At 45.4% G+C, this 21,760-nt stretch overlaps 1 protein-coding gene across 1 annotated transcript in view; it reads right to left on the bottom strand.

The window, feature by feature from the left end:
* LOC146798382 (leucine-rich repeat and fibronectin type III domain-containing protein 1-like protein) overlaps window positions 1-21,001 on the bottom strand; it is a 2,623,090-nt gene extending 2,602,089 nt beyond the window's left edge. The window contains exon 1 of the mRNA XM_085625642.1: window positions 19,624-21,001. The gene's annotated coding sequence lies outside the window, so the exon portion shown is untranslated. The remainder of the gene's footprint in view (window positions 1-19,623) is intronic.
* Window positions 21,002-21,760: the final 759 nt, after the last annotated feature.

Below are 21,760 nucleotides of genomic sequence, written 5' to 3'. Positions count from 1 at the left end.
CTGTATGATGAACTTAGGGTGTCAAATACGCCGATACACGGCGATATTTCAGTGTTTTCGTTATTCCATGTTAATTAATTTTGTAAATAGGACTTGCAATGATATGCACAAATGAATTGAATGCATCACTTCAAAATGGCCCCCATGTTAGACAAATGTATATTGTCCTTTCTTGATTTTGCAGCTCCATGATCACGCTTTTAAACATGCCCTCTTTTGATGTGTAATGAACACCGAAGAAGGCTTTCGCCGAAACGCGTTTGTTTTGTTTGTTGTCTGCTGTTTGGCCATTGAATAAAGAAGCAACGTTCAATGCCCCCCTGAGTGCGGTAATTCTTCGCTGAGGAAGGAGAATTTGAGCTTTAATATATATACACACATATATATTATTTATATTTATATACACATACACACCTAACTTCGGTAAATAACAAACTGAATTGTGTGCTGGGACTCTAATAATATATATTAATATTGCCAATGTCAATGGCATTTATGTTGCCACTTATGGAAAGATAAAGGGTAGAGTTGGCCACACCAGGGCTCAAATTCATTCAGTACGGCAGTCCCATTGCTCAATGTGTGTTGTATTCCACTGGTATAATGAGGACAGTCGATTAAAAAACTTGTCTTAGAGCTGTGTAACATTTTTATTTTGTCTGTTAAATTTGCAAAATTCACATTAAAATAGATTCTCACAATTTTCATGGTTGTGAAAATGTGCACATTTTTGCTCAATTGTTTTAGCAGTGGATTGTTTTGAACAGAAAACGTCTTGCTGGAGACACCTTGTTCAAGAACCAGGCCTAGCTTCTATGACTAAATATTTTGGGAATTTTCACATTCAGCTTTAATGTGAGGTAGTGTAAAACTAATGTAGCAAAGTTTCATGTTAGTTTTATGAATTTTTATGAAATTTCATGAAACAAAATTTTACATACCAAACTCTGGCCAGCGACCCGGATTAACACAAAATGAGACCAAACGTGTACCCCTGGAGAGTTCCTATATTCCAGATACTCAAGATATATTTGCTTACATGTTGTTTTTAATTTGTGTGTAATCATTTTGTTTATTAAATAACCAAGCGAATTTCATTTATTTTTTAGTTTACTGTGTTATCGGTTGACTTGATGGTAAACCTTCTCCTGCCCAGTGAGGATGGAGAATGCAAAAAAAGAATCTTGATGTAGGGTGTCACCTGAAGATTTCTTTCTTCAGGTAGCATTTTTCAGTTTATCTCATGTCTTTCTATTTGTTTAAAATTGTGTTCTCCTTTCAAATTATCCCAGAAATTCCTTTTGTTTGCATTTGTAGCTTAATTCCCAAAACGTTTCCTTCTCATAGAGTGAAGAATGTTGCAATTGTGGTTATGGACATTGTCAACTTAGTGAACTTAGTATGATCTCAGACACAAATGTGGTAAATTGCCATGGATCTGTATCCTTTGTTGCATACCTGATCCAGTCTCCCTAGGCCTTCAGGCTCAACGGAACAGAACACATTCTTATTCCAGAAATGCCCCATGACTGTACTAAAACACTCTGAGGGTTTTTTTAGAAAGTCCTCTCTTATTTGCTGAGGAGTCTAATGGTCTCTGGATTTCCAGAGACACAAATTCCTCCATTTCTGTGTAAAATATTGCAATATGTTGCCTCTGCAGCACAGAATGATTTCTGTGGCTCTCTCTCTCACCTTTTACAATCTCATGTTCAGTATGTTCTCTCCAGTTTGAGTTATGACAGATTGCCTCTCCCAGGTTTTGGAATTATGGAAATTAGTATATTGATGTTAAATAATCCTAATTTCTTCAATTTGATATTTATTTTTAACTAATATATTTTTCTCCTCACAGTACACTAATATTCATTTGAGAAGCATCTGTGTAAAGTTGCATGATCTTGCTCACAAATAGTGATATTTCAGCATGCGAAGGGTATGCTCTAATCTTCATTACTCCGGGTCTCGTTGTCCTCGTCCCATTCATTACTATGTGGAGATAACCATCTGCCGACAGAAAATAAGGATCAGAAGAATGCTGGGACACTAACCCCGCCCCTCCCAATGGGAGCACATAAGGGGTACTTACCCAGCATTCCGCCGGAACAACCAAGCCCACAACAGGAAGGCCGGCCGTCCAGGAGGGAGGGCGGGTCGTATGAATGGGAGGAGGACAACGGGACCCGGAGTAATGAAGATTACCGGTAAGTAACAGAGCATTACCCCCAGGTCCCTTATGTCCTTGTCCCATTCATTACTATGTGGAGATTACCAAAGCAGAAAAGCCGGCCTTCCCAAACAAAACAGAAGCCAACCCAGGAAACCACACCAAGGTAGCAACCGCAGGAAGCAAATTGCAGAACTGGCGAAACCCCAGGCAGAGCCCCCAACAAGAGGGAGCCCCACCAAACCAGGACGCACCCAACAAACAACGGGAGAACATCCAGATGACCAGACCGACAACCACAGAGGCCAACCAGCCCACAGCAGGAACACCCTACAGCCAACCAGAGAAGGGGAGAGCACGGACACACAAGCCATCCGAGGCAAGAAGGAAACAACAGCAAGGAGGCTACCCAAAGAGAAAGGCCAAACGCCACCAGACCAGCAAGCCAGAACCGGGCAACAGGAGCCAAACCTGGGCACAGAGAACCCATGCCAGCCGAACAAAGGTCCCGAAAGAAAAGAAACACCCAGGGGACAAGAGGACCAGAGGACCAGAGAAACGCGAATCCCCAACCAAAAACAACCAAAGTCGTCTCCGGAAAAAAAGGGCAGAGAAGCCCATCAAGGGCAGGACCAAACCAGAAGAGAAGGGAAGCAAACAACCCAACCCCAGAGAGACCAGAGGACAAACCCCCGGAACCCCAAAAAAGAGCAGCAGGCCCCATGAGAAAAAGGCCAGCAGCAGCCAACAGACCACCAGCACCCAGCCCGGAAGGCGAGAAAAAGCCCACGGACAGGGAAAGAGGGAAACCAAGGCACCGGGGAAGGAAGAAGAAACCCCGGAAGCCAACCCACCAGGCCCCGAGAGACCAGGAAACAAGGCACCAAGGGAACCAGCACCTCCTGGAAGCCCAAGCAGCAAGAACCGACAAGGGCAACCAACCAGGACAAAGAGACCTGGAAAAACAAGGAGGAAAAGGGAACAGGAGGAACCACAGGAACCCCAGAACACAGCTCCAGAAAACACCCCAACTACAAACCGGAGGAAACCGGAGCAGGAAGCAACAGCCCGAAGAAGGCACACCCCGAACACCAGAAAAGGAGTGCACCCGGATGGACAAATGACCCAGAGAGCCCAAGACCAAAGCAAGGGAGCCCTAAGGGAGCAAACACAAACAACAGACAAGCCCAACCAGAGACAGGCCAGGCAGAGACGACCCCAAACAGCTAAGCAGAAGGCAGGGGCAAAGACACAGAGGCCAGTAAGATCGAGGGCCAACAACCCCCAGAGGCCCCGAAGGAGTGGGACAGGCCCAAACATCACAGCATGGAACCCCAACCCACCAGGGGAGAGGAAACACAAAACAACCCGTCCACAGAAGCAACAGAAGCTAAGGCAGAATGCACAAGCAACCAAATCCCACAGCCCGGCACAACCCAAGGAAGGGCACGCGCAGGGGAGGAACCCCGAGGGCAAAAAAACAGAAACTGAGGACACGGTCGGGAAGCCAAAACCGAAGCCAAGCAACCCACACGAACAGAAGGACTCGAAGGCCCAACCAAAAAACTGCGGGAAGGCCAAAAAAGGGAAGGCCCCAGCAGAGCACGGGCCAGAGAGCAAACAGCCCCGGCGCAGCTCAAACGAAAACCAAGAGGAGGCAAGCAGGGAACACAGGAGTGGGTGACAGACCCAAACAGGCACAGCCAGAACCAAGAGGCCACAATGCCAGGAACACACCACACCTGCAAGGACCGCAACCCGATAGCAGAGGGACCAGTCACCCCACAGGCAGAAAAGACACCGGCAAAGAAGTGCCAGGCCACCCAATAAACCACCAACACAGCCCCAGCAGGCAAGTCGGGATCGCAACAAGAGCGGAACCAGGCAACCCGAGCAGGCCGTATCAAACAGAAACCAGCAGACAGCCAAGAACAGGAGGCAATAGGGAGGAAGCCTGAAGGCAACCAAAAGCAGGCACCGCCCAAGGGCAAGCAGAAGCCACCGCAAGGTGGCAGACCAGGAGAGACTGAAACACAGCCCTCGGAGCAACAGGAATACAGGGAAAAGCTCCAGCAAAAAGAACCACCAGAAAGGGTAGGGACAACATCCCCCCCCCCCAGCGAACCAAGCCGGAGAAGAACATCGCAGGCCAGAAGAGACCCAGCGGAGGCCAACAGCACCCGGGGAACCCAGCCAGGCAACAAACACAGACCACCCAGCAACATCACTGATCACTGATACCAGATGATGCAGGGAGAAAAGGCTGAAGGAAGAAGCAGAGCGAACAGCCAAGAGGCCAAGCACAAGAAAACCCCAGGGGAAGCAAAAATCCACCGAGGCACCGGAGCAGATGAGGCGCCAAGAACACCACATAGCAGCGAGGAGCAGAGGGGACCGACCAGGGCACCCTGAAGCACACCGTCAAGGGAGACAGACCCTGAAAGTAGGCCAGACCAGCACCACAGTGCTTGCCAAGAACCAGCAGCCCGGGGAAGCAGAAAAAGAGGAAACAACCCCAACCAGACAACCCAAGCGGGCGACCCCACCCAGGAGAGAAGCCATCCCCAGGGAGGAAAGGTCAGAGGCAAATAACCCGGAGGCCAGGTCCGCAACAACCAGGCCCAGGACACAGCGAAGGAGCACCAGCCCCAATGACATGGCTAGCAGACAACCAGGGCAAAATGCAGCACAAACAAGCGTGCCAGGAAAAACCATGCAGAAGCGCAGGCAAAGGCAACATTGAAAGGAACCACGAGAGGCAGAACAGCAGCAGGATGACAGAGACAACATCCTGGCACCGCAGCCATGGGCACATCCTCCAGGATAAGCAAAGTCCCGCAAACTCGGAGAGGAGGCCAGGACACCACCAGGAACAAGGCCCCCACCCCAACAGACAGCCCAAGGTAGCCACGAAGGCAACGCAGAACACAGGACCCGAGCAGAGCCCAACAACAGGCCCCAGCCCCATCCAGATGAGCCTGCCAAATGAAGGAAAAGGCAGCAGCCCAAGGAACAGGATGCAAAAGACACTGCCAGTCCACGGCAACAGCGATGGATCCCCGCCACCAAAATGCAGGAGAAGCAAAGCAGAAAGCCACGGCGAGCAGCACGCCTCCAGGGAGACCGAGCGATGACCAGCAAAACAAACCGATCAACCTCGGTAATGTGCGCAGAAAGCTAACCCCTCCAGGCCTGAACCTATGGCAGACACGAAGCACACAACCGTGCGCCAAGGAGCAAAGGGTGAGTGTAGGACGCCAGGCCACATTCATATGTGCCACAAGAGAATGCACATACAACAGGGAGCACACAAAAATAATGCACACCACACAGCCAAAGAATGTCACAAACACGGGAGAATAAGTGACGTGCCCAGAAACACACGATCCTGAAGCAAGAGCACTGTGCGGGACAATAATCATGGGACTCCAGGCCCCAAACCCGGCAGCACCACAAAGCACAACACCAAACGGAGTCTTAGGAAACACAGCACGACCCAAGCTGTACAGGAGGCAGCATACAGACCAGCCACGGTGCACTCCGGAGCGCTGTACAAGAGCACCGTATGCACATTACACATGCAAGCCCGGGGAGGGGAGAGGAAGTGATTTGCCCAGAATCACAGGATGTGGACACGACCCCGAGGCTCGAACCCCGGTCTCCAGCACCAAAGTCGGCAGCCTAGCTGATGGACCACATCCTCACCACAGCAACAGGGAACACATCAGCCAAATGCCCAGAGCCCACCGCCAGACACGAACCCAGAACCCATCACCAAATTGGCCGCAGTAGCCAAATCAAGGCAGAGCGCACGCTCAGCATGCGAGAGGCAGCGGGATCGATGCCCGCATTCACCACCCCATGTCAAACTCTTGAGGGCAGAAGCGGGGACACAGCACAGTGGTAGAGCGAATTTCTCGCACGCATGAGGCCCCGGGTGCACCCCTGGCATCCCCAGGAGTCGCCGTTGCGTAGGTAGGAAACATTGCATACAGTACTGCACGAACGCGCAACTGTCCAGGTCGCAGAAGAGAATCAAAACACCACTATGCAGGACTTACCCGGAGTGGGGGCCCCAACACCAACAGGAACAAGGCCCCCATTCCAACATCCGGCTCCGGAAATCCACGGGACATCAAGCGCAGCACGTCTTCCACCCGGCCAGGCCTCAGAAAGATGCGCTCAGCGACCCGGAAGCAACCGGGAGGCGGCACACCAGCCGCAAAGGGCCGGTAACCAGGATTTCCAGCCAGGAACAGCCTTGCCTCCCAGCAAGCCCGGCAGGCTGGGAGGAACACCAACACAAAAAACCCCACCCGCGAAGCCAGGCAGCCGGGCGGGGGGAGGGGAGGAGAAGCGCACGCCACCCCAGCACAGCAGGAGCAGCACCAGCATCCAAGACCATTCTGTCGACAGACAAAAAAAAAAGAACAGGCAGAATGCTGGGTAAGTACCCCTTATGTACTCCCGGTGGGAGGGGCGGGGTTAGTGTCCCAGCATTCTTCTGATCCTTTTTTTCTGTCGGGAGATAGTTATCTCCACATAGTAATATATGGGAGGAGGACATAAGGGACCTGGGGGTAATGCATTCTTTGGTGTCTTTAATTTGATCTTTGCGGGGAATCCAGTAGATCACTAATGAAAACATTTAACAGAAATGGGATAACACAACCTTTGCTGTACTCCCATGTTCATTATCCACTTCTGAAGGTTCAAGGCAAAAAAGCCTTTACAAGGCGGTCATTTCCACACAGTACCATTACCACGCATCCATTACCACACATATGCTTTTACCACACATGCCTTTACCACACACATTTTTACCATGCATATACCTTTATCACACATGCCTTTATAATGAAAATGTTACTATATAGCAAATAAGTGTATATATGTGTGAAATTGACACTTGAGTCATGTGATATTTTGTATATGAGCAGGAACCCACAGCATGGGTGCAGTGATATTAGTTGTGCATATTGTACACATTATAGCAGTTAAGGCAATCAAATCAACTTATTAATTAAAAAATCATTAATAGAGATCAAACTCTAGAGGTGTGGGAACAAAGTGAGTGTTCTCATACATGATCCGTAGCCCTGCTGTGGTAGTACTGCTGAGAAATTGCATTCAGTGCTTTATTTCTCTATGTTTAGCACAATTTGCAATTGAAATTTCGAATTAATGTTGTTCTTGCAAAGCAATGAAGGTGTTTCAAATCAGAAATATCTGTCATGTCACTTGAGTTTGTCTCCAAGTTGTGTTCTATTTTCATATCTGCTCCTAGAGCTCTATTTCTATTTCTTTATATGTTATTTGTATATGTATTTATTTATATATGAATGTATTTAGCGTTTTATGTACCCTACTTCAGAATCGCAGGGTGTTTTTACATAAATACATTGGTGAAGGGTGGTGCACTGTGGAGTTAGCGACATAGGCTGGAAATGGTTTATCGAATGACAGAGTTTCAATAAGGTATTACACATATTATGGTGGCAGTAGCAAATCCAGGAAGAAGCATTACTGTAGGGATGGGTGGGGAATAAGGGCAGCAGTAGACATAACATCAACTGTTTAAAAAGTCAAAGGTGGCAATGCCATTGAAATTAAGGCATTTTCCTCCTTTTGATTTCAGTCAGGACCATACTGTTTTTTGAGGACTATCTAGATTGTGTTTGTGTGGTCCTGTGCTTTATTGGATCCAAACTGCACCTCACTAAAGAAGCCCAAGAACACTGAAACTACTTTGTGGAAGTTGTGCTCCCATTCTGAAGGAACAAGGCCTTCCATATCCGGCTAGACTGTGCCTGTTGGAGCACAGACATATATACATAAGTATTCACTGAAAGAACCAAAGGTTACAGGGAAGTTATAGTTGGTCTCAGATTTTACTCGTACAAAGCCTTAGAAATTCAGTAGTGCTTGTGCCCCGCAATGCACTGCTTATGACTTCACATATTACATCACTCATGACATGGTCAGTGACATCACCCATGTCTTCACTCATGACATCTCAAGTGACATCACTTATGATATGATGTGTGAGTGGTTCTGTGGACGATGAAAACAGTGATGTCATCCGTAAAGTAATTTGAGATGTCATCAGTGATGCCATCAGTGATGTCACTCACCATGTCATGAATTATGCAATATGTGAAGTCATAAAAAGTGTATTGCGGGGGTGTAAGTTGTAGTTAGCTCAGGTAATTATAACTGCTGAATTTCTATGGTTTTGTGCGAGTGAAATATGAGACTAACTGTAACTTCCCTGTAACCGTTGGTTCTTTCAGAGAATATATATATATGTGTGTATATGTATATGCTCCAACAGGCACAGTGTAGAGGGGTGTGAGAGGCCCACCCATTTACGAATAAATAAATCCTGGTGAGTAGTGTTCCCCAGGGCATTAATAAGCCCAGGTCAGGACCTATAATGAGGATGCAAGTTTTACTGTTCCTTGTGGCTAATTTCCATACAAAAGACAGAGCACTGCTCATTCAAGACACTTAGGAACTTATTTAGAATTTTGGAGATGGGATATTCCATCAAAACGTGATTGATATCCCAACCACCATATTACAAGTGCCATAGACTGCAATAAACTTGTAATTAGGCGGCTGGGGCATTCGCCACGTTTTGACAGTGTCTCGTACACCAAACTGTAAAAAAGGCCCTTAGTCAAGGATAACCAATTAAGATTTGGGTGATTGAATTTAAAAAGCTCACCTTTAGGGAACCCTCAATCAGTTTGATACCATTTGGAAACACCACCCTTCAAGCTCTTCATTAGTAAACAATGACTAAGAGTGCCAAAGAGAACCATCTCTTAGTCACCATCTGTTCTGTGTAGATGTTTGTGTGCAAGGATGGCACACCTGATTGACTGAATAATATTATCCAATTAATCACCTCTTTCACATATCACTTTTGTTTGATCATTTAATTAAAATCATTTCACATGCTCGACATTTCATTTAGCTTTTATGATGCTTACATGAGGCATGCATGAAACTATCTATATTCCTGTTGCATCAATGTTTTTGTGAGGGTGTGTATAAGAACTAATGAACAGTTTTCAGGTTTTATATTCAATACTAATTTAGATGAAGCATTGGTGCAGTTAACCGTTCCGTTTTAATTATTTTATCTGAACTAGAAAAATAAATATTGAAATGGTAAACTGTAATGAATCTAAACACAAATCTGCCCCTAAACAAATTAAACAAACAATACATTGGTTCTTCAAACTACATCTTATGTTTTATACAAATGTAACATTGTCCTGTCAACAACTAAAAGTTCAATTCCCCGAATGTGCCTCTGTATGTAATGTTTATACAAATGCCAATAAAAAAGATTTTTCCAAAAAAAAAAAACTAAAAGTTCAATTAACTTGATACTGAAGATATTCTTTCAGATAGTTTTGAAGACAAAAATAATTTACAGAACTCTTAATTGGAATAACTTCAATTCACGTGACAAGAAGACATGATCCAATACTTTGTGGCCTGTTTCCAGTATTCCAAAATACAAAGGGCAACTCTGTTTCCTCATTGTCTAGTTTTCTGGAACATTCCCTTTGAGATATTAAGAATAGTGTAACTCAGTGTTTGTCAACAACAAGGTTTGCTTTTATTATACCTCTTTATGAAATTGTCCATTGTCATAAACTAGAGGGCCGACAGCTGGATCTGGTTCCTCTTTCGGAAAGTTAAGTAAGTGATAACATTAATTCTGATGCAAGTCTATTATTTACCAATCTCTACAAACAGGGGAAAGTAACACATACATTTTGGTAACTGATGAGGGAAGCACATAGCAAATTTCGAGGTCTTTGTAACTGATTGTAGGCGCTTGTACTTTAATTTAAAATACATTACCCTTGAATAGATTTGTTGTGAAAGGATTGAATTTGAGTTCCCAGGTCTGAACTATTAAAAACATGTTTGCAGTATTGTTAGACCATCCTCTTTACAGAGTGGACCTCTCTAGGTAATCAATAGGCATGCTGATATGCTGATTTTTGTCCAAAAATGTTCATGAACCTCTGCATACATATCTGTGGGAGTATAATCGTTCACTTTATCTGTTCTACTTTATTTTGCTCTAGCAGAGATGCCTAAACTATTACAAACACAAGTTTGAATTTTAAGTTTGTGTAATTGATTTTTTGACTTTGGCAGATTGACAGGGACATATACAAGAACGTCGCAGCGGCTCCTCCGCTAAGGCAGAGTAGCATCGCCCCACGGCTGTCTGAGCACTTCAAAACGGAAAGATAAAATGATAATACCGCAATGTTATTATCGTCTTGTTTTTGTGTACTGGCACAGTTGGTTTACAATCTAGGTGAGGGGTGGTGTGAGGCAGGGCAGGGCTGGGCTTCACAGAGCAGGAGAAGGAGTGGTGGGCACTCTCTAAGTGCACGTGATGGTTTGGCCGGCCGTCTTGTGCTGGCCAACAGTCATGCGCACTTAGCATTTCTCCACCCAGCTCTATAGCAGCTGGGTGGAGAACAGGCTCCCACTCCCTTTCTGTGCGCTAAACCAGGCCGCTCTGACCAATCACAAAGCTGCTGTCATGCTGGTGACAGCAGCATCATGGTTGGCTAGGGGAGTCTGGGAGCTTGTGTGCTTCCATGCTGCAGGAAAGTCAGAAGAGAAGGTGACGGAGGCCATACCCAGGTAAGCGTTATATATATTTTTTCATTTCTCCACACCACCCCCATTTGGTAGCAGTCGCCATTGTGAGAAAGCTGTGAGTTATTTACATGCTAAATTGTAAGTTATTAGTATGGCATACATAACACAAAAATAAGATTTAAAATGACAATACATAGATGAACATCAAACAATGATTAATTTAGCTTGTACATAACAAGTGCTAATTTAAATTGAGGAAAACATTCTGCTACATCCATTTCACAATAAAACAACCCCATTTCAGATCGGCTTTCTAAATATATGAATATTACTTTTTTATGAATACCTTACATAAGCTCCCCTCATTGCAACAATTGTCTTCTTTGGAAATGATACCCCTAAGTCAACATATCACAACAATACGCATTCCATTGTATAAGAAATAAAAACTTATCAACACCCATAATCACACAATGTCCGTTTATTTGGTAGTGGCACATGTTCTACAGCCTTGATATCTAGCAAATCAACTTAGAATCATGAGCACACTAATTCTATGGTTAGTCTTGTTAGAAACCTTCTGTGGGGTCAACAGTTGGCAAAAAAAAAAGATGTTTAAAGGGTAGCAATACAAGCAATACAGGGAACATGTTCAGCCAATTGCGATGGGGTACCATGTTAGTCATGATATGATTATGTGAGGAAATTGATAAAGAAGTATTTAAAAAGCATATAGGGTTGTTAGTACTTCTAAAGTGTGATCTGATACATTAAAAACTGTGCAATCTATTCACAACTAACCTATGAAGTGATGGTAAGGTTTGGGCCAGGAGTGTCAAATATTTCTTCAAATGAAGACTAATAAAATTGGGAGATAAGCTCAATAGGTTCGATGACCCTACTCAGTAACGGCAGATTTTCACTTTGTCCCATTACCATTCATTTTCTAGAAAACATGATGTTCTTTCCACAAATCCTAGCACAGTTCCCGTTTATGAGGTTTTGAAAAGGATCTACAGAGGCCTTTTTTTTCATATTTCAAGAATAAATGTACACGACAGCATTAGGCACACACATACCGTCAATCACTCCAAATCGACAACCAAACTTAATAAAGATCCACTGCTGCCAAATTTACCAGACTCCTCCCCACCAGCACAGTGACCTCGTGTAAACAACCTACTCTAAAATTGTATCTTTTTCCTGGTGCCTCTCTAGCAAAAGCAGTAATTAGCGGTAAATCTTATTGTACATTATGAACACACAAATGGTGTTTTGACAAAACAAAGCAAAAATGTGCTTTTTTCCCTAATAAGCGGGGCGATCAGAAATGTGACTGAATAACACTCCTTTACTGGGACAAACAAATATTATCAGATTCAGTTCAACTGAAAACATACTAACAACTGGATTTCAACTGTAACAATAGTGTCATGACTACAAGTACATATATTTGGAACATCATAATTGAGCATTCAGCTGGCACTATGCTATGATCCACTAAATCATAGCGTGAAAGTAAGCAGGGCCATGCTGGGCTTACCAAAAGAAAGTCTCCATTGAGCACCCTAGTCTACCGAAACACCTGGAAGATCTGGACTCTTAGGAGGTTCTACGTCTTCGTTACAAGTAAGTTCCATTGTAGACAGCAAAGCATTAGTCGATGACTCTTGGGCTTGAGCATACAAAATTCTTTGTAACAGCCTTGCCTGGCCTGATTAGCAAAGAATGCATAAAACAGACCTAGGCAAAGAATGACTGGTATACAAGGTTCTGAAGCCCATAGTAGGTAGTTCTCAATAGGCAGTTATGAATGCACTGAATGTAAGAGAGAACATTTTGGGGACCAACCCTAAATATATGAAGAATGATTTCATACCAGCTATTCCGCAGTGTGCTTATCGGAGGTCTCCTCCCTATTCCAAAAGGAATCACAGAGTGGAGATCGTTTGTATAGTTGAAATTAATTGAAGCCAAGGACTCCGCTAATGATGTCCTAATCGTATTCCTTAAGAGAGCACAATCCATGGAGCACTTCACAGCAGCCAGGGCCTGCCCCAGTCACAGATATATTTACTACTTTCCTGCTAAAGAGACATATACCCTTCATAATTTTCTTTCTTTCAATGCAGAGGGAGATCTTCATCCTCCTCACACGACTTTGTCCGCTCTTCAGACCCTCAAGTTATAGAAGCATCATCAGAATTGTTTTTTTACCCAGAACCTGCAAATGTAAAATGTGGAGGTTATTAATAATCCTAAAATATTTGAAGGACTGAAAAGGTGCTCATAAAGGAAGAGGTAGGGGTGGTTACTGTGGTGGAACGTGGGTGGGGGTCCCATAAACTCCTTCTTCAAGACGCTTTGGAAGTGAGAGATTCACATAACCGCCAGATCGTTCCCCAATTTGTAGTTAAAAAGCACTGATAGATAGCAGAAGACAGAAGAACTAACCAATCAAAAGAAGGTCCTTCAAAGATATGCAGAAGCTGATCAATCTCTTGTATGCACACTTAGGTCATTACAATTGGTCCAGAATTCTAGTGCTGCGGGTATTAGGAATTACCAGCCCCAATGGAATTCCACATTTTCCTAGAATACCGCGTCCAGGGTATATCATCACAGAGATTTCCCAGGTGAACCACTGGTAGAAAGATGCAGGAACCCGCACAGTACATCGAAATATGACATGTTATTCCCCAAAAGTATGGAATGAATTGCCGCCCCCTCTGGAATTACCGGTATCCCTGTTATCAGGGGGACTAACAGATGAAATTCTGGGCTACTCATAATGAGGACCTAAATGCGCAAGCCCAGTTCTAAATATACCAAATGATATAGTCCCCATGGGTGATCTATTATTTAGTGCCTGAGTTATTCTCACCTCTGTAGAGTGTGGGAAAGGGCACGGACCAGTCTCCTCAAATACTTGCAGTATCAACCAATCATAGAGTTTCCTAGAGGTTGTCACCAATAACTAAGCTTCAGCGTAAGATAGAAGCATAAAGGATCTTGGGAAGGTCAGGAAAGTGTGAAATACAGAGCGGGTGCAAAAGATTACCCGGATGAGTAAGCCGGGGCCAAAAAATATAAGTTGACACCATGTGGTTTGCTACAGAGATTTGGAAGTAGGAAAATTCCCAAACAAAACACAGCATGGATCTTTGGTTTTATGGAGCTTTTTGCTGAGATTAAAACAGTTTTTTGAGGCTTCACTTACCCATTTGAAATTTTGCAATCACTAATATAGATTTTCCTACCTGCTGAAGCTGAGGGAAGGACTATTACTTGTTACGTTACAGCAAGAAAAAAAACAATTTTATCAACACTAAAGGTAAAATGAAGCCTAGATGAACTCTCCTCGCAACCCTTTTTTTTCATTTTTAATTCGCTGCCAAAGGACAGATGAACATTATTTATTTTGTCAAAATTGTTCATCACTACCACTAGGCTGCCTCAGACTAGGACAGAAAGTAGTCCCGGGCACCACAATTTAAGTGGCTCCCCATCAGTGAATCAGATGGCTTAAAAAAGAGGCCTATGTTTGCAAACTGGGGCAGTTTTGAACTTGTAAATTCAAGTTCTGTAAGTATTTTGCAACATATAGGAGAGTGCATGGATTTGAGCTCACTGCAAGAATGCATGGTTTAATATCAGGGAAATCAGCAGTAAAACCTGGTCCAGCAGACCATAAAACTGGCCTACAAATAGTGAGAACAACTGGCCACATCAGGGGTGGTTCTTCCATGTGGGCCGAGGAGCATTGCCCCACTGCTTTCACGCAATGCGAGAAGGAGAAACATAAAATGGTATTATGAATACCATTTTATGTTTCTGCTTCTCGCACTGCGAGAGAGCAGAAGGCAGGGTTTGGTTGGGGGCGGGCTGGTGGGCGGTCCTGCTCCAGGCAGAGGAAGAGTGGCCAGCCACTGTTGTGAGCGCTGATTGTTTGGCCGGCCCCAAGGCCGACCCAACCAGCAATGCACACTCTGCAGTTTCTCTATGTAGGCTTCATGCAGCCTACATAGAGAAAATGGCCTCCCTATAGACGCCTGTAGGGTCGGCGTCCTAGCCAATCACAATACTGCCATTACAGCGCTGTGATTGGCTTAGGGGAGGGGAGGGAGGCTGCCTGCTTCCTGTGTGGTGAGGAGAGAGGAGGCGCAACGCGGTACCAGAAGCAAAGGTACGTTTTATTTTTAATTTTTTAATTATATTAACCCCCTTCCCTGCACGACACCCCCCCCCCCACCCGCGAGTCATCCCGGCCGCGACTGGACCACATACTGGCCTGTCAGACCATCCCGTTGGCACTGCCTGATTACCATATCTAAAGGCCTGTCCGACCTCGCCTCTAGGCTCAACATAAAACTTAAATATAACAGCTGCAGCATTGTATTTCAAAAAACGCTTTACAACAAACTGACACTTTTAAAAACACCTCCTGAGATGTCTCATTGTATAGTTATATCGAGTTTTTTGGGTCTTTTAAAATTGCATGGGGTAAACAGCATAAGCGACCCACTACTCAACTTCCCCATGAACAAATTCTAAATAACAGAATTAAAAATCAGTTTTTATAAGATTATTTAAATAGGGGTGTATTGCTTTTTGTTCATATCTGTGCAGCAAAGTTAATCTGTACACACATAATTACACAGAGAGTCTCATTGCATGACTCTGGATACCTCTGAACAGCTACAAACCAATTCCTCCAAGATTGTTCACTGCCAATTCTAAAACATCGTCTTAAGCTTTAACTCGAGCCGCGATTGGTTGAGGGATGTCATGTGTCTTGACAGTATACTAAGGTAAACCAAAGTCAAGAAATGGCGAGTCAGCATTGTGATGACATATTCCAGAAATGTCAGCCACATAACAAAACCTTGTCTCAAAAATACTGAACGTGTTCAATAACTTGCTCCTGCCAGGACATACATTAGAATATTTTTCATCCTTCAATAAGAAAAATATGTAATTGTTAGCAGTGAATTTAATCAGTTGGTTAGACTGTTAAAGTTCCAATTGATTAACAACGTAATCATTTTGGTTAGCCTGTAGTTATACCCATTGTTTTACTTTTATGGAGTGATTTGCACAAGATCACACTATTTGGTCAACCGAGGAACGCTGGAAAGAGAGCAGGTCTTTCAGCTCGTCAACAACCTAACAACCTGACTGATTCGTCACTAATACAAATTAATGACTGATTTGTTTACTGGAAGAAAACTAGGGCACACGAGAAGATGGCGTGATTTGAGCAAGATCACACAATGTGATCAACTTGAGGCTAGAACACTGATTCCGTGGGCCCACTATCAATAACACCCACTGCCCCATAATGCAGCCAGATACAGCTTTATCACTGATCGTTCGCTAATCCAGGCGTATTGAGACATCTTCTCTATGATCAGTAATGTCCCATGGATGGAGGCTGCAGGGAAAACTCTATGGTTCCGGTCTCCAGGGGCTGAGCATGAACCTATGGGCTATGGTTGGGCCCTGCTTAGCTCTGTAAACACGGGCCACACAAACAGAATCAGGTCAATGCTTGAATTGACAAATACTTAGCAAATGATCGACCACCACTTGAGCACAAATTTACATAATCCTTTCAGGCATGGAAATTGTAACCATGCAGCAACTCGGTTTAAGGTGAAAGGCGGTGCACGAGATAGCAAAGGCAGGTAACATGACCTCTGTGAAATGGTTCACCGCTGTGGCAAACCCTGCCCCAAAGCCGCTCCTCCAATCCACCATTAGAAGAAGTGCCGCTGAGGTGAAATGAAACTGAGTGCACGTAATTCGGCGATTATCCTTCCGCGAGAGGGGAAGCCCCAGCCCCCGGCGCCAGTTCGTTTTTCAGTGGACCAGCTAGCGCCACATGTTGTGGTCCGCAAGTGTAGGCGCGTTTCATAAATTACGGCACTTGTCTCGAGCTCCTGTGGGATTCAGTAGCATTCAAATCTAAAAGCTTGGGTAAAATATGTTTTTCAGGCGCATGGTGTGTGTTTAACTGATCTTTTTTTCATGAAGCTGCATTTGCACTTCAGCGATTCACACTGCGCCTTGCTCCCCTTGGAAATAATTATTGATTTGAAAGAGAGACTGCTTGTAAGATGGCTGATATATGATCTGGCGCCTGTTTTCGTAGGAGAGAGCAGCTGTAGTCTTAGCCTATTGTTTGGTGCTTTTGCCTGTAGCGGGGGTATAAGGAATGGCTTCCGCGGTGCCATCTCCCGGGCTAGCGGGGGCTTCCCGTGCACTTTTCCTGCACCCATCACCAGGTCATTTTGAGCCCATGGCATGGCCTTTTGGGAGAAGGTACTGAGGCGTGTAGTGACCTGCTGTGTCATTGCTAACGCAGTAGGTTCCTTTGAAGAATAAAATCCAAGCCCTTGAAAGTATTTGGGGGCTAAAGCCCCGCCCTCCTGAGGTTCTGCTATTAACCAAATACACGCAACGTGCACCTGGGGATTCGAACATGTGACCAGCAGGTTGAACCCGTAATAGCATGTGCCCACTTACACAACACACTCCATAAACTGGATTTTTCTTTTGAGACAAGCAATAGGAGATTCAGCTTACCCTAAAAAATAGTAATTTTTTAATTATAGTCTGAAAGTTAGATGAGTGGGCCCTGCCAAGCCTGTGAGGGAGTGATTGCACATTTTGTTGCATGCAGGCACTCAACCCGCGGAGCTACATTACCCTTTGATTCTTTTCACCCAACCATTAAAAAAAAATTAAAAAATATTTCGATTGTACACAGTTGGACTGAAATACAAAGATGGGGTAAGAAAAAATGTGACAGCCCTCAAAATACTCAACTGGCTCTTGGGTGCAGTATGCCAGCGAAACACTTCGCATAGAAGACAGTCCTGCCCAATTTAATATATATGGATGAGTTGCTCGAGAAGTCCATCTATTATTTCTATTTTCTCATGTGCCATTTATTACAATTATCTGTTTCTGTTGGAAAATTGTAATCATTAATATCAATGAGTTTGCTAAAAGCTGTGTAGCAACCAGACCCAATAGCCTTCTCCCAGTGCATTGGGCTGGTCCTGCAGGCAAGCTTATTGAGCATGTATTACATTGATTGACAGCCGCAGTGATTTACATCAAATGACAAGTGCTTTGCATAATCCTGGTACCCAGTGCATGTGAGGGAGGAGCGGTGCAGCCTCATCCACTTCCGTGCTTCCAACGTGTAACACTGGGAGTGGCTGTGGGGTGCTGCCTGGTGGCACACAGTATATAACGGGACAAGAGCCTCAAAGATGATTGGAAAAGCCACAGGCGATGTTAAGTGTTAAAACACGCACCGGTGTCAAGTGCCACTTTGCAAACAAAGCGCCAAAAATGAGGATATTAAGTCAAGGCACATTTTAAAACTCTGAAGTCCGCCTAGCATTCGTAGAAATGGGCATCCTCGGACCACGTAGATTTGAGGTGCGAGTAATCGTGGTGTCTCAAGTTCAAGGGCAAAGCCATGGTGGAATTTGCATATTAACATATTGAAGTTAAACTAAACTCCTTCATACATTCGAATGCAACACAGTCGGAGAGTGTGCGGCCCTATTTAGACCGTGGAACTAAGACACGTCTAGTTCCGGCTCCTCCAATTTGATCAAGCTGTGTGATCCTGGGCAAGCCATTTTGCTCTCCAGTTCACTTTGCTGACAATTTATAATACAAAGAAACAGAGTGAAAATAAGTATTTCCTGCTAGAGACATTTAAGCATGCCATTTCATTTCAACGCAAAATTAAATGCTACAAAATTAAATGCTACAAACTTAAATGCTACATGTGATTTTGGTCCACCATTGCACCGTGGTCCTCTGGAGATGACCCCCAGCCCGCTGTTGTCTTCCCGCAGGTGTTCAGGGAGTAGCCAGACTCATGAATTCAACTGCAGAAACGTCCTCTCGCGATGACAGCGCGATTCGTCACCATCAGAAAGCGCCAGTCCGTCGCACCTTGGCACTTTAGCCGCCCTGCCGCTGCACAACGCTTCATACATTGCTAGATTGCAACGCGCCAGCTCTGCTTTTGAAGGGAGGCACTGCAATGATCTGCTGTGTGCCGGAGCACGTGATGACAGTGCAATTGCTGTCTGGGATCGGAATCTTGGAAAGAGCTGCCCCATATGCTTCGGGAAACACGTTTTTTAATCTGTGTCACATTTTCCAACCCGGATTATAAATGCAGCTCAACCCCCGCACCCACAAACACCCCCCTTAAGAGCGGTGATATCACAGAGTTATTGCAGTGCCGCAGACCGGAATGACGAGGCTGTGTGACAATTCGAAACACTTTGTGCGCGCGTTTGTGTCTTGCGGAGGGTGAGCGTGCGCAGGTGTGACTGAGCGCGTGCTTGAGTGGACATGTATGTGCCTGAGTATCATCGTATGTGCATGTGCGCTTTTGAGTGTGTCAGTGTGTGTGCGTGCGCGCGACTCTCTGAGGACATACTGCTCGTGTTATTATTGGGTAGGAGCCCGCTGCCTTTGCCAGGCGACTCGAAATGCCCATTAGATTTTTGAAAATGTGCGAATATATAAGTGTACATGTTTGTAAGAATGTAGCGGGACTTATACACAAAGCGGTGCCAGGGCACTCCACCCCCTGCCACCTATAAATATTTTACACGCCCCCATCTGTAACGCCCTATTCTGTAAATCCGCTCTTCCATAGTATATTTGGTGTCCGCACTCAAGTCTCAGGGCAAGGGAAATGCATCTCTGACTAACCCACATCAACACTGGAGGCAGTCGGATGTCCTGCGGGCACACATGCACATTACCTTAAGGTGAAGGGCGAGCCGCGCTGCCAGTGGTCCCAAGCTTCCACACAGCTTACAATCCCATCCATAAGGGCTGTCAACCCCTTCGTTCTTGACTCAAAAAACCAGTGGAGGAAACAAAGTGAGGGCGCTTTTATCGCCAGATGCCAGGTGCCAAACTGCCCCTCCTTGGTTGGAGAAGTGGCGAAGCAACTCCCGGACTTTGGCAGCACAGAGGGCAGACAGAGAGGTCTGGCGCTGCCACGGTGCCCGATGCCAACTCTCTCCCTGTTCGAAGGCAGTGGTGCTCTGTAAACTGGAGGAAACACATCCGCGTTCTCACTCTGGTCACCAATTATAAAAAAAGAAGCAAAAAAGATGAATCCCGAAGAAATGTGAGCACAAGGATGTTACATCTGTACCAACACAAATCCAACCGCGCTTCCCTGCGTCTCTGTATCAAACGGGAGTGGGAGCCTGTAATCCAATGTCACGCGCCAGCCCCTGCTTCTTTACAGAGGTGAAAACAGTAATTTAGACAGGTGCGGGCGCCCTGGAGAGGGCGACTGGGTGAGGCTTCCACAGTGTATCAGCTCTCTGCTAGATGCTGGCTCCAGACGGCCCTGCGGTGCGCCGCATCCGGTCCTGCCACTAACGCCAACCGGGGCCCGGCTGACAAGGGAGCGATCTCCGGGATGTGGTGGAAAGGCCAGAAAGGCAGGCTGGCGGAGGATCCCTGGTCCAGGAGGGCGTCCCAGCAGCCGCTGCAGACATCCAGCGCAGCCCTGCTGCTTTCTGCTGAGATCAGAGTCTGGTGGAAATTAAGGATCTAGAAAAAACACACACACACAGAAGTGATGACTGAGCCGGGAGCCCAGCAGAGGGAGCTCAGGTTTGCATGCAGTAATCACCTGACTTCCACCCTCTGCTATCAGCTGTCAGGGATATCTGAAAAGCAAGAAGCACCAGTCATGTGGGTTTCCCACTTGCGAAGCGCGGTGGAAGTACGACTCCCCCTTGTCTGGTTGTCTGTGGTGTGCCCAGCCCTTTAGAAACCAGCTCGGATCAGCACCACGGACAGCGGCGCGCGGCTCCCGGAGCTGGCGGGCTCTTCTTCTCCGCTTTGCAGTTGCGTTCTAAGGAAGGTTTTTTGTTTATAACCACCTGGAAAGGACAACGAGGAGAGATGCGTTTATAAACGTGAGAAAAGCACAGCACTTCACTGTGAATCTGGAGCAGCTCTGCAAGTTTCCCTCCCGCCTCCTGCTATGTTCAGTTGTTCATCCGCGGCAGCGGCACATCCACGTGTAAAAAACCCTTCCTCTCTCCAATAATGATGCCCTGGGCCTGCTAATATTGCGTGCACTTTTATTGATACCACAATGAGGAACCTGCACTCGCCGAAATCCGTACGCTCCCCCCAGCCAAGACAGCCTGGACCTGTCCAGGCTTCTGAAGGCGCCGGCAGGAGGCTCAGATCCGATACCGGCCGCTACCACTGTGGTAGGACTTGGGGGCGTGACGAGAATTTAAAGGCACAGGGCCTTTCTGTTAAGCCGCACAGTGGCGTTGATGGGTCGGGGAGCTAACTGGGATCCGGGTACCTCTAATACGGTATTCCATAACTGTGCTTGTTTATCTGAAAGACTGAAATACTTCGCGTACTAGTGAGGGATACCTGTCGTGAGAGCAAGTGCGATAGATAATGATTACTTAATCATTTAATACATATCTTTTTTGTCTAGATTTGTAAATTATGAATCAAGTGCAGATAGCAGAATATTTGATGTACAACGAGCATTTGTGCCAGAATATTACGCTAGGTAATTAAGTATGCATAATTAAAAAGCCCCATTAAATGTTATTTGCATAGCGCCCCATAGCTCTTATGAGGCCCCCAAGGATATCCTGGGAGACGAGAGAGCTGACTCAGCATTGTATTTGCTTCAGTGGGAGAGTATGGGCAGAGTGCCGTATCTGCGAATATTTTCGGTGTTGTGCGAGGTTTCCAAATCAGGAAAATTAAAGAGTGATAATGAATGTTTGAATTAATATCAGCCACTGGTAATAATTTAGGAAAACATCCCAATCCTTCATTTTTGTGTCCATTGTGCCACCTTAGATTAGAATCAGCCACATGCAAATCAATTTTGTTCCT

This window comes from Triturus cristatus, chromosome 9 (assembly GCF_964204655.1).
Source record: "Triturus cristatus chromosome 9, aTriCri1.1, whole genome shotgun sequence".
Classification (NCBI taxonomy): Eukaryota; Metazoa; Chordata; class Amphibia; order Caudata; family Salamandridae; genus Triturus; species Triturus cristatus.
The sequence above is the reverse complement of the archived record's forward strand: the minus strand, read 5'-3'. Positions and strand labels throughout refer to the sequence as shown.